The 13,295-nt window shown below is 37.0% G+C and overlaps 1 protein-coding gene across 2 annotated transcripts in view; it reads left to right on the top strand.

Annotated features, from left to right (window-relative positions):
* EMC1 (ER membrane protein complex subunit 1) overlaps positions 1-13,295 on the top strand; it is a 219,765-nt gene that overhangs the window by 173,687 nt on the left and 32,783 nt on the right. The gene's annotated exons all lie outside the window — the stretch shown is intronic.

The following is a 13,295-nucleotide window of genomic DNA, read 5'->3' as shown; positions in this document are numbered from 1 at the left end:
TATTCTCTTCTTGAATATCTGTACAGATTTTGGAAAAAGGATCAAACACTACCCCTGGTAAACTGTTCCACTCCTTCACGCCCTTCCCAATGAATGAAAATTTACCCCAATCGCTTCTGCTAAAATTCCTTCTAATTTTGTACTTGTGGTCAGTTCTACCAATATAATTATTTTCCAACTGAAGCCTTTCACGGATCTCTCTCCATGCTTCTTCTCCTGTATAGGCTCTATATAATCCTGTAAGTCTAGTTTTCTCCCTTCTCTTACTTAAAGGTTCCCAACCAAGTTCCTTTAACATTTCTGATACATTACTCTTTCTCCTGAAATCCCCTGTTACAAACCTTGCTGCTTTCCTCTGCACACCATCTAGTTCTTTTATTAGGTATTCTTGGTGAGGATCCCAAACACTGTTTGCATATTCCAATAATGGACGAACCATACTTCAGTAACTTTTTTCTTTTAATTCTTTGTTGCATCCTTTAAGTAGCCTCATTACGACATGTAACGATCTGTATGCTTTCCCAACAATGTCATCAACATGACCCTTCCAGTGCAAATTACTTTCAAATCTCACACCTAAGTATTTGCACTTGCCATCTTTAGGGATAACTACCTCATCCAAGGTATATTCAAATTCAGTTTTAAAGCTCCTGTTTGTAAAAGTTGTAACAGTTGATTTGCCTCCATTAATCTTCATATTATTTTCTTCAACCCATTGTTGGATACTCTCAAGGTTCCTTTGTAATTCTGAACAATCCTCAGTGTTATTTATTTCCGTATAAACAATTATGTCATCTGCATACAATCTTATGTTTGATGTTATATTGCTCCCTAAATCATTTGCGTATATTAAGAAAAGTAACGGACCGATTATAGTACCCTGTGCAATTCCCTTCCAAACTTTATCTTCCTGTGATATATTATTTCCTACTTTGACTTTCTGAACCCTTGAATTTAGAAATGTTTTTATCCAACGTATAACCCTTATGTCCAATCCTATTCCCTCCAATTTCTTTAATAATATTCCATGTTCCACTCTATCAAAGGCTTTGGAAAGATCTATGGCTGTGCAATCTAACTGGCCTCCTGAATCCAACTGATCTGATATGCCCTGCTGAAATCCCACCAGTTGTGCCTCACAAGAAAATTTCTTTCTAAATCCATACTGGCTCCTCATGAACCAATTTTTATCATCACATATCCCTCTCATGTACTTTGCTATTAAACTCTCCAGTATTTTACAAACTATACTGGTCAGGCTGATTGGTCTGTAGTTCTCTGGTTTCCTTTTATCAACCTTTCCTTTATAAATTGGTATTATTATAGATTCCTTCCATTCCTTTGGTATTACACTATTATTTATGACATAGTCAAAGAGAAATTTTAAATAAGGCACCATGTACCACCCCATTGTCTTTAATAACTCCCCAGTAATTTGATCACTTCCTGCTGCTGTTGGATTCCTCTGAAAATATCTTCATTTGTGAATGAGAAGCTTCTTGTTTCCCTACGTGTCTCTCCCTCTATTTTCTGTTACGGTTTCCAACTCCTGACAACCTTCTATTGAATCTCTGAATTCCCTACCAAATAGATTTGCTTTCTCAGTATCTGTTAAATAGTGTTCACCCCCTTCTTCCACCATTGTAGGAATTTGGATTCCTTTTCCTTTTTGATTCCTAATATATGAATACAGCTTTTTCCATTTCCCTTTGTGGTCATTACCCCCTTGAAGTATGTCATTTATATAATTCTCTTTTGTTTCCTTTTTCACTATATTCAGTTCCCTCATTAGCTGTTTTCTAGTTTCTCTATTCTCCCTACCCTCTTTGATTTTCCTGTTTACTATTCTACATTTTCTTTTTAATTTTCTTATTTCCCTTGTATAATCTCTTTTCTCCTTCCCAAATGATTCCTTTAAATTTAGCCCAAAGTGTATCCACATTATTCCCTTCACTTATCCAACAACTGAATTGTGATTTAAGGTAAGTCCCAAATTCACCAACTTTAGTTTTTTTGTATAATTTCTTGTCTTGTGTGACCCTCTTATTAAGCATTTTTGGTATGAGTCCTACATCCATTATTACAGCCTTGTTGTTGTGTTGTTTGAGTCATCAGTCCAAAGACTGGTTTGATGCAGCCCTCCATGTTGCCCTATCCTGTGCTAACCTTTTCATTTCTACGTAACTATTGCATCCTACATCTGCTCTAATCTGCTTGTCATATTCATACCTTGGTCTACCCCTACCGTTCTTACCACCTACACTTCCTTCAAAAACCAACTGATCAAGTCCTGGGTGTCCTAAGATGTGTTCTATCATTCTATCTCTTCTTCTCGTCAGATTTAGCCAAATCGATCTCCTCTCACCAATTCGAATTAGTATCTCTTCATTTGTGATTCGATCTATCCATCTCATTTTCAGCATTCTTCTGTAACACCACATTTCAAAAGCTTCTATTCTCTTTCTTTCTGAGCTGGTTATCGTCCATGTTTCACTTCCATACAATGCCACGCTCCACACGAAAGTCTTCAAAAACATCTTTCTAATTCCGATATCAATGTTTGTAGTGAGCAAATTTCTTTTCTTAAGAAAGGTCTTCCTTGCTTGTGCTAGTCTATCTCTTCTTCTCGTCAGATTTAGCCAAATCGATCTCCTCTCACCAATTCGAATCAGTATCTCTTCATTCGTGATTCGATCTATCCATCTCACCTTCAGCATTCTTCTGTAACACCACATTTCAAAAGCTTCTATTTTCCTTCTTTCTGAGCTGGTTATCGTCCATGTTTCACTTCCATACAATGCCACGCTCCACACGAAAGTCTTCAAAAACATCTTTCTAATTCCGATATCAATGTTTGAAGTGAGCAAATTTCTTTTCTTAAGAAAGGTCTTCCTTGCTTGTGCTAGTCTGCATTTTATGTCCTCTTTACTTCTGCCATCGTTAGTTATTTTACTACCCAAGTAACAATATTCATCTACTTCCTTTAAGACTTCATTTCCTAATCTAATATTTCCTACATCACCTGCCTTCGTTCGACTGCACTCCATTACTTTTGTTTTGGACTTATTTATTTTCGTCTTGTACTCCTTACCCAAGACTTCGTCCATACCATTCAGCAACTTCTCGAGATCTTCTGCAGTCTCGGATAAAATAACAATATCATCGGCAAATCTCAAGGTTTTGATTTCCTCTCCTTGGACTGTGATTCCCTTTCCAAATTTCTCTTTGATTTCCTTTACTGCCTGTTCTATGTAAACATTGAAAAGGAGTGGGGGACAAACTGCAGCCTTTCCTCACTCCTTTCTGGATTGCTGCTTCTTTTTCAAAGCCCTCGATTCTTATCACTGCAGACTGATTTTTATACTGATTGTAGATAATTCTTCGTTCCCGGTATCTGATCCCTATCATCTTCAGAATCTTAAATAGCTTGGTCCAATCAACATTATCAAATGCCTTTACTAGATCTACGAATGCCATGTACGTGGGCTTGTCCTTCTTGATTCGATCCACTAAGATCATGTTAAAAATTAAATAATTGAAAACGAGGTTCAACCTATTCAATACTTAAAAGAAAGAAATGCAGTAATCACATTCCTATTTAAATGGGACCGGTTTCGACCTTAGTCCAGGTCATCATCAGCCGTAAAAACATGTACAATGTTTATGAATATTGGAGGTCAGTTTCACACTCTGATAGGCACAAAGACACGACACCACATTCTGTCATGCACAAAGTCACAACACTATCAACTAATATACGAAGATCAAAAATAACTTGAAGTCGCAGACGAATAGATTTGTAGTAGAAAGCCGCCAGCTCCTGGTGATCAGCGCGGCACATTCAAGGTCATGCGCTGCGGTCGAACGCCAAAGTAGAGTGGAGAATGTTTTTGAAGGTCCAGAATTTGTCACGGTTGCGGGAAGTTAAGTACGTATATAAAAATATACGACGCAAATCAGTATAATTGAATGAGTACTTGTACTCCTGCTAAGTTCTTGGAAAACAGTTGACTTGAAAAAACAATTGTAGAGAGAAGAAAAAAAATGTAGTAAAAAGCGCAATATCGGAAAACAAATGAAAACGTATATGCACAGTGCGCTATTTTTTAAATGAAAAATTTTTAGGTTATGATTGAAGTAGTCGAAGTTGGCGCAAGACAAGAGTTAAAATTTGAAAGAGGAGAACCGAAATGAAGGTTGTGGTTTTTTTGTTTTTAAATAGAGAAGGAAGAATAAATTAAACGAGGAAGAGTGATAGTGAAATAAGAGAAAGAATAAAAGAAATTGAAGTTAGATGGTAATGAGGAAGGATAAGATAGGGAAATGAAGGAGGGGTAGTTTAGGGTGGGTTAGGAGGGTGGGTTATTGGAGGTAGAAAATGTGGGTGGGAACTATGTAAGGCATGGAAAATAGAATTGGAGTTTTTGGAATTTGGAATTTTTGAGAAGAAGAATTAGGAAGTCAAAAAGGATATTGGGTTTTTCAGAAATGTCGTTTAAATTGAAATTAGGGTTGAAGTACTGGTCAAGGTGAATAAAGCAATTTTCAGTAATGTTTCAGTGGGGGCCTTTGTTAATGATTTTAAGTATATTTATGTCATTGTCAATACTGGTGAAACTATGCTTGGAGTCTTGTATGTGCTGTCCTATGGCAGAGAATCTGTTGTATTTAATGGCGTTGACATGTTCAGAGTACCTGATATTGAAGTTGCGGCCAGTTTGTCCGACGTAGGAGGAATTGCAGTTGTTGCATTTAAATCTGTATACACCAGATTTAGAAAAAGCATTAGACTTATTTAGAGATTTAGAGTTGTGTAAGATATCAAAACTTCTTTTGTTAGTTCTAAAAGAAATTTTCATATTATGTTTTTTAAAAATATTAGTTATTTTATAAGCATCCTGAGTGAAAGTGAAGGTGGAAAAAGCAGTTGGTTTAATTGTGTCTTTAGATAAAGTAGTTTTTGGACGGTGTTTGAATTTGTTGATGATGCGGTTAATGAAGGAGTTGTTAAAGCCATTAAATTTAGCAATGTTGCGGATGGTGTTTAATTCATTATTTAAATCTTTTTTGGACATAGGGGTGTTGAAAGCACGAAAAATTAAGCTGTTATAAGTAGCACGTTTATGAGCTTGGGGGTGCGAAGAATCTTGTCTTATTGTAGTTGCTGTTTGGGTTGGTTTTCTGAAAATTTTGTAAGATAAAGAAGAAGGATGTCTAGTAATAGTTAGGTCTAGAAAATTAAGAGTTTGGTTGTGTTCTGATTCGAGGGTGAATTTAATGTTAGAGTATAAGTTGTTGAGATGAAGAAGTGTAGAGGCTGCGTTGGTTGATTCCTCATTTAATGTTTCAGCAAGAATGCCAGAAGCAGGTGAGCCCATAGCCAAGCCATCTTGTTGATAAATGGTGTTGTCAAAGGTAAAATAATTATTGTTGAGAACTAATTTTAAAATAGACATGAAGTCTTGAATTTCAAGTTTACTTAGGTTACTGAATTTGTTTAGGTTGTTGTTTATAATGGGGAATAATTTTGGAATTGGAATACTAGGGTACATGTTGACAATGTCAAAAGAATGGAGAGAAAAATTATTCCCCATTATAAACAACAACCTAAACAAATTCAGTAACCTAAGTAAACTTGAAATTCAAGACTTCATGTGTATTTTAAAATTAGTTCTCAACAATAATTATTTTACCTTTGACAACACCATTTATCAACAAGATGGCTTGGCTATGGGCTCACCTGCTTCTGGCATTCTTGCTGAAATTTACCTCGACTTCTTAGAAAACACAAGAATTATTAATAATAATAATTTCTCCAACATCCTCTTTTGGGCGAGATATGTCGATGACACATTAGTAACATTAAATGAGGAATCAACCAACGCAGCCTCTACACTTCTTCATCTCAACAACTTAGACTCTAACATTAAATTCACCCTCGAATCAGAACACAACCAAACTCTTAATTTTCTAGACCTAACTATTACTAGACATCCTTCTTCTTTATCTTACAAAATTTTCAGAAAACCAACCCAAACAGCAACTACAATAAGACAAGATTCTTCGCACCCCCAAGCTCATAAACGTGCTACTTATAACAGCTTAATTTTTCGTGCTTTCAACACCCCTATGTCCAAAAAAGATTTAAATAATGAATTAAACACCATCCGCAACATTGCTAAATTTAATAGCTTTAACAACTCCTTCATTAACCGCATCATCAACAAATTCAAACACCGTCCAAAAACCACTTTATCTAAAGACACAATTAAACCAACTGCTTTTTCCACCTTCACTTTCACTCAGGATGCTTATAAAATAACTAATATTTTTAAAAAACATAATATGAAAATTTCTTTTAGAACTAACAATAGAAGTTTTGATATCTTACACAACTCTAAATCTCTAAATAAGTCTAATGCTTTTTCTAAATCTGGTGTATACAGATTTAAATGCAACAACTGCAATTCCTCCTACGTCGGACAAACTGGCCGCAACTTCAATATCAGGTACTCTGAACATGTCAACGCCATTAAATACAACAGATTCTCTGCCATAGGACAGCACATACAAGACTCCAAGCATAGTTTCACCAGTATTGACAATGACATAAATATACTTAAAATCATTAACAAAGGCCCCCTCTGAAACATTACTGAAAATTGCTTTATCCACCTTGACCAGTACTTCAACCCTAATTTCAATTTAAACGACATTTCTGAAAAACCCAATATCCTTTTTGACTTCCTAATTCTTCTTCTCAAAAATTCCAAATTCCAAAAACTCCAATTCTATTTTCCATGCCTTACATAGTTCCCACCCACATTTTCTACCTCCAATAACCCACCCTCCTAACCCACCCTAAACTACCCCTCCTTCATTTCCCTATCTTATCCTTCCTCATTACCATCTAACTTCAATTTCTTTTATTCTTTCTCTTATTTCACTATCACTCTTCCTCGTTTAATTTATTCTTCCTTCTCTATTTAAAAACAAAAAAACCACAACCTTCATTTCGGTTCTCCTCTTTCAAATTTTAACTCTTGTCTTGCGCCAACTTCGACTACTTCAATCATAACCTAAAAATTTTTCATTTAAAAAATAGCGCACTGTGCATATACGTTTTCATTTGTTTTCCGATATTGCGCTTTTTACTACATTTTTTTTCTTCTCTCTACAATTGTTTTTTCAAGTCAACTGTTTTCCAAGAACTTAGCAGGAGTACAAGTACTCATTCAATTATACTGATTTGCGTCGTATATTTTTATATACGTACTTAACTTCCCGCAACCATGACAAATTCTGGACCTTCAAAAACATTCTCCTCTCTACTTTGGCGTTCGACCGCAGCGCATGACCTTGAATGTGCCGCGCTGATCACCAGGAGCTGGCGGCTTTCTACTACAAATCTATTCGTCTGCGACTTCAAGTTATTTTTGATCTTCGTATATTAGTTGATAGTGTTGTGACTTTGTGCATGACAGAATGTGGTGTCGTGTCTTTGTGCCTATCAGAGTGTGAAACTGACCTCCAATATTCATAAACATTGTACATGTTTTTACGGCTGATGATGACCTGGACTAAGGTCGAAACCAGTCCCATTTAAATAGGAATGTGATTACTGCATTTCTTTCTTTTAAGTATTGAATAGGTTGAACCTCCTTTTCAATTATTTAATTTTTAACATCAATAATTTCAATACGGAACAATGAAATTTTTATCTTTAAATCCACTAAGATCAGGCGTAAAATCAGGATTGCTTCACGTGTTCCTACATTTCTTCTGAAGCCAAATTGATCTTCTCCCAACTCAGCTTCAACTTGTTTTTCCATTCTTCTGTAAATAATACGTGTTAAAATTTTGTAGGAATGAGATACTAAACTAATGGTGCGGTAGTTTTCACACCTGTCAGCACCGGCTTTCTTGGGAATATGTATAACAACATTCTGCCGAAAATCGGATGCGACTTCTCCTGTCTCATACATCTTGCACACTAAATGGAATAACCTTGCCATGCTGGTTTCTCCTAAGGCGTCAGTAATTCAGAGGGAATGTCATCAATTCCAGGTGCCTTGTTCCTATTTAGGTCACTCACAGCTCTGTCAAACTCTGACCTCAAAATTGTGTCTCCCACTTCATCAGCATCAACAGCCTCTTCATGTTCCAGAACCAAATTATCTACATCTTTACCTTGATAAAACTGTTGGATATGCTTCTGCCATCTTTCTGCTTTGTCTTCTTTCCCTAGAAGTGGCTTTCCATCTGAGCTCTTAATATTCATACACCTAGATTTCCTTTCTCCAAAGGTTTCCTTGATTTTCCTGTATGCAGCATCTACCTTTCCCAGGACCATACAGCCTTCGACATCCTTGCACTTCTCCTTCAACCATTCTTCCTTAGCTACCTTGCACTTTCTATCCACTTGATTCTTTAATCGCCTGTATTCTTTTCTGCCCTCTTCATTTCTAGCATTCTTGTATTTATGTCGTTCATCAATCAGGTCTAGTATCTCCTGAGTTATCCACTGATTCTTAGTTGATCTTTTCTTCCTTCCTAACATTTCTTCAGCAGCCCTACTGACTTCATTTTTCATGACTATCCACTCTTCCTTTATAGTGTTTCCTTCAGCCTTTAGTCCTTGTGCAACATGTTCCTTGAAACAATCCCTCATATTATTTTCTTTCAACTTGTCTAGATCCCATCTTTTTGCATTCTTTCCTTTCTTCAATTTTTTCAACTTCAGGTGGCATTTCACGACCAACAAGTTGTGTTCAGAGTCCATGTCTGCTCCTGGGAAAGTTTTGCAATCCAACACCTGGTTTCTGAATCTCTGCCTAATCGTAATGAAGTCTATTTGATACCTTCCAGTGTGTCGAGGTCTCGTCCACGTATACAGTCGTCGTTTGTGGTGTTTGAACCAAGTATTGGCAAGGACTAAATTATGATCAATGCAGAATTCAACCAGCCGACTTCCTCTTTCATTCCTTTGCGCCAATCCAAATTCTCCTACCGTATTACCTTCTCTTCCTTTGCCTACCACTGCATTCCAGTCTTCCATCACAATTAGATTCTCGTCACCTTTGACATATTGTATTAAATCTTCTATCTCCTGATATATTCTTTCGATTTCCTCATCATCTGCTGAACTAGTAGGCACCTTCACTTTCACTCAGGATGCTTATAAAATAACTAATATTTTTAAAAAACATAATATGAAAATTTCTTTTAGAACTAACAATAGAAGTCTTGATATCTTACACAACTCTAAATCTCTAAATAAGTCTAATGCTTTTTCTAAATCTGGTGTATACAGATTTAAATGCAACAACTGCAATTCCTCCTACGTCGGACAAACTGGCCGCAACTTCAATATCAGGTACTCGGAACATGTCAACGCCATTAAATACAACAGATTCTCTGCCATAGGACAGCACATACAAGACTCCAAGCATAGTTTCACCAGTATTGACAATGACTTAAATATACTTAAAATCATTAACAAAGGCCCCCTCTTAAACATTACTGAAAATTGCTTTATCCACCTTGACCAGTACTTCAACCCTAATTTCAATTTAAACGACATTTCTGAAAAACCCAATATCCTTTTTGACTTCCTAATTCTTCTTCTCAAAAATTCCAAATTCCAAAACCCCAATTCTATTTTCCATGCCTTACATAGTTCCCACCCACATTTTCTACCTCCAATAACCCACCCTCCTAACCCACCCTAAACTACCCCTCCTTCATTTTCCCTATCTTATCCTTCCTCATTACCATCTAACTTCAATTTCTTTTATTCTTTCTCTTATTTCACTATCACTCTTCCTCGTTTAATTTATTCTTCCTTCTCTATAAAAAAATAATAAAAAAAAAATTTTAAAAAATACCCACGACCTTCATTTCGGTTCTCCTCTTTCAAATTTTAACTCTTGTCTTGCACCAACTTCGACTACTTCAATCATAACCTAAAAATTTTTCATATAAGTTTTCATTTGTTTTCCGATATTGCGCTTTTTACTACATTTTTTCTTCTCTCTACAATTGTTTTTTCAAGTCAACTGTTTTCCAAGAACTTAGCAGGAGTACAAGTACTCACTCAGTTATTCTGATTTGCGTCGTATATTTTTATATACGTACTTAACTTCCCGCAACTGTGACATATTCTAGACCTTCAAAACATTCTCCACTCTACTTTGGCGTTCGACCGCAGCGCATGACCTTGAATGTGCCGCGCTGATCACCAGGAGCTGGCGGCTTTCTACTACAAATCTATTCGTCTGCGACTTCTAGTTATTTTTGATCTTCGTATATTAGTTGATAGTGTTGTGACTTTGTGCATACAGAATGTGGTGTCGTGTCTTTGTGCCTATCAAAGTGTGAAACTGACCTCCAATATTCATAAACATTGTACATGTTTTTACGGCTGATGATGACCTGGACTAAGGTCGAAACCGGTCCCATTTAAATAGGAATGTGATTACTGCATTTCCTTCTTTTAAGTATTGAATAGGTTGAACCTCCTTTTCAATTATTTAATTTTTAACATAGTAGGCATATAGACCTGCACTATTGTGGTGGGCATTGGTTTGGTGTCTATCTTGACGACAATAATTCTTTCACTATGCTGGTCGTAGTTGTTTACCCGCTGCCCTATTTTCTTATTCATTATTAAACCAACTCCTGCATTTCCCCCGTTTGATTTTGTGTTGATAATTCAGTAGTCGCCTGACCAAAAATCCTGTTCTTCCTGCCAACGTACTTCACTTATACCAACTACATCTAACTTTAGCCTATCCATCTCCCTTTTCAGATTCTCTAACCTACCACAATGATTCAAACTTCTAACATTCCATGCTCCGACTCGCAGAATGTCAGTATCCATCTTCCTGATGATCGCCCCCTCTCGTGTAGTCCCCACCCGGAGATCCGAATGGGGGACTAGTTTACCTCCAGAATATTTTACCCGGGAGGAATCCATCATCAGTACATCATTCATACAGAGAGAGCTGCATGTCCTCCGGAGGCAGTTACGGCTGTAGTTTCCCGTTGCTTTCAGCCGTGTCGCAGTATCAACACAGCTAAGCCATGTTGAGTATTATTACAAGGCCGTATCAGTCAATCAACTAGACTGCCGCCCTTGCAACTACCGAAAGGCTGCTACCCCCCTTTCGATGAACCATTCGTTAGTCTAGTCTCTCAACAGATACCCATCCAATATGGTTGCACCTGCGGCTCGGCTATTCCTTCAATTACCTCAGTTTTTATCAACAATTTCCCATGGTTTAACCAAGAATACATCTAGCAAGTTATTGAGCCGAGTCGGTTCTTGTACTACTTGTGTAAATCCTCCTTCCCAAATTAACTTATTTGCCAGTTTCTGTTCATGGGCTTCACTTACAACTCCATTCCATTCAACTTCAGGCAAGTTTAGATCTCCCCTGATTATTACCATATCATTATTATTGTTTTTATGAGTCTAAGCTATTATTTTCTCAAATAGTTCCATGTCTCTTTCCTCTCTTCCAGGCCTATATGTTCCTATAATTCCCACCTCCTTCATATTATCACAAACTAATTTTACCCCTAATATTTCATTCCTTTCATTGGTAAACCATTCATGTGAACAATAAGTTTCCTTCACCAGAATAAACACTCCCCCTCCCATTTTATCTCCTCGGTCTCTACGATAGACTGTATACCCTTCTGGAAATACTTCTCTATTACCCACCCCTTCTCTCAACCACGATTCCACTCCTATCACCACATCAGTCTCATAAGATTCCATCAATGTACTGAATTGTAATTGTTTATTTACTACACTCTGACAGTTTACCAAGAGCAATCTCAGAACCCCTTCCTCCCTAAAACTTGACTGTTGCAATTGGGTAACATTTGACTCATGAGTTGAGAACTTTCCTGGAACCCAGATCCTTGTACATAGATCTTGATTTAAGGATCTGGGTTTTCTGGCAAGTTTCCCTGTAAGTGCCAGTGTAGTGGTATGGGTTTTCTGAAGTGCAGATTAGTTTGCAAATCTCTGTTGATAATTGTAGCAATTTGTCTACAGAAAGTTGCTTTTCCATTACCATTCAGATGTAACCCATGCCTAGTGAACATTTGCCCACCAAGACCTAAAGTATCTACTACATAGACATTTCTAAAACCCTTACATAATCTCTTCATTTTTATATTTACATCATGTACAGCTTTGTTCACACATGTGTCCTCTAAAAGGTCATACCTGGGTGACACGTTAACCACAATTACTTTTGAATCAGGTAGTTTAGAAATCTTGCCTCTGAGGGCCGTAATTAGTTCCTCACCTTCATTTGCAGCGATGTCATTTGTACCACTCGTAATCACCACATAATTGTCCTTCTCTAACACAGGATCACAACTTGAAAGGACGTCTTCAGTTTTGGTACCTGGTTTTATTAGTCCTAAAACCTCAGTTTCTGGATTCTGCAGCTCATCCTTGATGCCTTCTGCCATACCCCACCTTTGACATTCTGCGTAGAGATGAATTTTTTGCGATCTTGACTTTCGGTTGGTTTTCTTCTTCTGTAGGTTACCTCTACTGGATTTAAAATCATTCAGAAAACTTGATGTGTCTTCTGGAACTTGTTGCAATGACTGAAATATATTTTGGCACTGCAAAGAGTTTTTTTTCCCTAAGTTGCACATAGTTTCTCCCATATGTTTAACATTAGGCCAAAAATGGCTATGCTTCTCTTCCGTCCACGGCGATCTTTCTTCTCCAATGTCTTCTTTATCTTCCAGTTTCTTTATTCTGTCCTTTAAGCTTTCATTTTCAAGTTTCAGAACACATAAGTCTTCTTGTAGCACTCCTAAAATCTTAAGTATGATTTCGTAAGTCTCTCTTTCTTGTTGAACACAGATAGGTCTTATGTCGACGATGGGACAGGAATAGGCTAGGAGTGGGAAGGAAGTGACGATGACCTTAATTAAGGTAACAGCTCCAGAATTTGTCTGGTATGAAAATGGGAAACCACAGAAAACGATCTTAGGGGCTGCCAACAGTGGGGTTCGAACCCACTATCTCCTGAATACTGTATTCTGGCTGCACTTGAGCGACTGCAGCTATCGAGCTTGGTGTGACAAATTTAGAGCTATTGTCAGTATACATTGAGAATTCAAGCAGTGAAGGTGTGTGCAATGTGTGAATATATAATTTTTTAATAGTACAAAATTTATATAATTTTGTTTAGTAGGTATGTCAGCGTTTATAATTGTATTCAAATTTCCCTGCCTAAGAATTTTTCCTGTTTAATCAA

The sequence above is a fragment of the Anabrus simplex genome, chromosome 1 (assembly GCF_040414725.1).
Source record: "Anabrus simplex isolate iqAnaSimp1 chromosome 1, ASM4041472v1, whole genome shotgun sequence".
Lineage (NCBI taxonomy): Eukaryota > Metazoa > Arthropoda > Insecta > Orthoptera > Tettigoniidae > Anabrus > Anabrus simplex.
The sequence above is the reverse complement of the archived record's forward strand: the minus strand, read 5'-3'. Positions and strand labels throughout refer to the sequence as shown.